The following is a 3,361-nucleotide window of genomic DNA, read 5'->3' on the forward strand; positions in this document are numbered from 1 at the left end:
TATATATATATATACACACCCACACAATACACTGTAATCACATTTAATAACGATATATATTTTATATAATAACATTTGTATTTCTAATAATTCATAATTTGATAAAATAATTTAATAATAATAGTTTTATAAATTGTTGACAATTTATAGAATTCTACATAGTTCTTAAATAGAATTAATATAAAATAAATGGAAAATATTTAAAATATTAAACGATTTTCTGAAATTATTTCATCCTTATCTTTCACCGAGTTTGTTCATATTCATATTTTTTTAAATAACTTATAATTTTATATAAAATATCATATAAATTTATTTTGTTTTCCATTGTATTTGATAAAACTAATATAATTATATGTAGTACTTATTAAAATAAAAAAAATTAATATTTAATTTGATGATTGATTTTAGAGCAGCCTCACATCTTCTGCTGACTTTAATCAATGATCAAATTTTTTTTTTTTTTTTACAAAAGTACGTATTTAGCTAATTTCATCATTTCTATTATTAGGGTGTTGAAAATCCGTATTTTGACATTTATACATTTCAATCAATATGGTACAATAGCTAAGCAAATGCCATTGGCCAAGTATGAGGGACGACCAGCAATCCAGTCCCCTATGAATTGGTAATGACAAACAAACAACATATGCAGAGGATAAGCCACCAATTAAGAGAAGCCACACCTACACACATCCCAACAACACTGAACACCACACACTCTTGATCTATGACTTAGTACATGCTTTCTCTCTCAGCTAAGTAAAGTCTCTCCATCATGACTCCCTCCCCCAGCCGGTGGTGCTGTCCCTCGACTCTGGGGTGTCCTCTCTGCACTGCCTCATTAGTGTCAGCTCTAATGGAGCATCAGGGCAAGAAAGAGGAACGAGACCAACACTTTAACAGCAATTAACCCTTGTTCCCTCCCGAGGGAGGCTGGCGTCAGCCCTTCTATAACACACTGTAAACAAGGCAACCCGATCAACCTGAAAAGACTGAGAGGCGCGCATACGGGTATCCATGAGGAGTGAAAGCACCAAAAAAATCCCATCCCATCTGCCTTTGTGGTGCGACCCATCCCCTTGTTTGTACAAAACCTCCATAAAACCAGAGCAAATGTGAAATGAATCCCCTGAAGTTGTGTGTACCCCGTGCAGCCTCTGCTAAGTGCTGTGTCTGAAGCCACGGTCCATTTTTACCAGCAACTTACTGTAAATTGCATCACTCGCGACACTCAAATAAGCAGTCAATTTCAAGAAATATTTCAGCATTTTAGGCCCAGTGAAGCCAATTAAAAGCCAGCTGAGGAGGACTGGGGTCAGGAGTACCTAGTTAAAAAGACTAAATATGGAGCAACTGGCCAGGATTGTATGCATAACTCAGCGCTTATATTAAACAAAACCACTTTCTTTTGTTCAGGATAAGGTTTTATGCATACATATAGAAAATTACACAGACAAACCCTGGTTTTCTTTACAAACACTCTTGTATCTAAATATAAAGGTGTTGGGTAACACCTGCAAATAAAGCAGTGCAACATCATCATCATCATTAGCAAATCCACAGGTCTGTTTCCCAGAAGAGCCGCATGGATGAGGGGTGGAGCTGGAGCACGTCCAAATATCCCCACTCCCTTTTATTGCTCTGATGGTTTTGGTAAGATCTGCAGTGCCATTATAATTGATTTAATATTATAGTTTTTGGTAATATTTTGAATTAGATTTCACTTTTTATATTTTCTGTTTCTTTCATTTGAGTTAGTTTTAGTATTTTTGTTACTTTTAGTTTTTTAATACAGTCTTTTTAAAATTCATTTGTATTTATTAGCTTTAGTTTATTTAGCTTTGCCATTTTAGTTTATTCAACAACTAGCCGATTAAATATTTCGGAGCGGAGCAAAAGCATAAACATTTAAGCTAGATTCCCTATAGAAATGTCCATGACTTTCACATGACTTCTTAAGACTTTACTCATTTCCATGATTTTTGCAGGCCCAAGAAATCTAGATTTCTAGGTTTTTCCATCACTGCGGGATTTTACAGCATATATACAGTAGACTAAGTAATACTAAAATTATTCATATTGGGCTCAGTTTACAAGGCATTATTGAAATTATATATATATAGAAAATAAATAAAAAAACAAAAACAAAAAACAAATGGGCCTATTAAACTAGCTGCATTTGTTTTGTATTTTTCTTTGTGTTTTTGCAGCAGGGGTGTACTTCAACAGTCTATTATTGTTTAATATATAGGGTCACTGAGACTACAGATACAAGTAATTTAACTTTAGTCATTGAAATATGATCTCATCGAGTAAGACATGTTGTTTATAATCAGCTCTTACAATTCATAAAAGTATCAAGTATCAATCTTTAGTATACATTTAAACATACTTCACTTTAAGGGTCTCTTAGATCTTAAACAGAACCTAAGGGTTAAATAAATAAGTAGCTTTACTTGCTTTTTAGTTGATTAACAATTCATTATTTTTGACATTAAAACCTCTTTCATGTCAACAGGCAGTGAGTGACAAGTGTGCTGCTTTTATGTTTGCTAAAACAAAACTTTTTGGATCCTATTTCTGTAACTATTTTCAAAACAGCTTTTCAAAGTTATTACGAGGTCACCATATTGAACGCAAAGACAGACGATTTTCATTAGCTCACGACTAAACGCAGGGGATTGCATATTAAGTATGACATATCTGAATTACAAAAAAAAAAAAAAAAAAAAAAAACTTTTTCTGATGACTGAACACAAACGTTACACTTCTGTTGTTATGTGTTTTTGAGATTAAAACTAGACTGTAAAGTAGGCTATAGCCTATACACCGTCATGATACAGTTACAATTTACTAAACCGTTTAAATAGCGATATAGAACAATGTATAAATATAAAAACATTCCGTACCTGATGTTGTTCGTTCTTTTCAAATTGAATGCAGGCGCTCTTTCTTACACTCTCAGAACTTCCGGGTTTTTCTGCGCTCTGATTGGTGCTCACAAACATCGACCCTGAGCCGTCCCCCGTAACGTCATCTCGAAATTGAGTAGATTCAGCGCTAGGGGTCATTTCACCAAGAGGTGCCAATGTGTCAGAAGCATACAAGTGTCAACAATTACATTTACTTAAACTTGGAAAGGCTGACATCAACAATTAAATAATGATATAAACAATTCATCCTATTTCTCAAAAAATACACATCTATAATATTTTATACACATTTTATATAGTACTCATAGTGCATAGAATGAAATTGACTTAGCCTACTTTAAATCACCCTTTCAGAATGGAAAAGAAGAGATATAGATAGAATGACCCTGAGAGATTTATAGTATTATGGTCTGACCACAGGCATG

The 3,361-nt window shown here is 33.6% G+C and overlaps 1 protein-coding gene across 1 annotated transcript in view; it reads right to left on the reverse strand.

Annotated features, from left to right (window-relative positions):
• LOC107590546 (rho guanine nucleotide exchange factor 39-like) overlaps positions 1-3,007 on the reverse strand; it is a 10,987-nt gene extending 7,980 nt beyond the window's left edge. Inside the window, exon 1 of the mRNA XM_016279396.1 lies at positions 2,913-3,007. The gene's annotated coding sequence lies outside the window, so the exon portion shown is untranslated. The remainder of the gene's footprint in view (positions 1-2,912) is intronic.
• Between the last annotated feature and the right edge of the window lie 354 nt (positions 3,008-3,361).

The sequence above is a fragment of the Sinocyclocheilus grahami genome, unplaced genomic scaffold (assembly GCF_001515645.1).
Source record: "Sinocyclocheilus grahami isolate Dianchi unplaced genomic scaffold, SAMN03320097.WGS_v1.1 scaffold1.1, whole genome shotgun sequence".
Classification (NCBI taxonomy): Eukaryota; Metazoa; Chordata; class Actinopteri; order Cypriniformes; family Cyprinidae; genus Sinocyclocheilus; species Sinocyclocheilus grahami.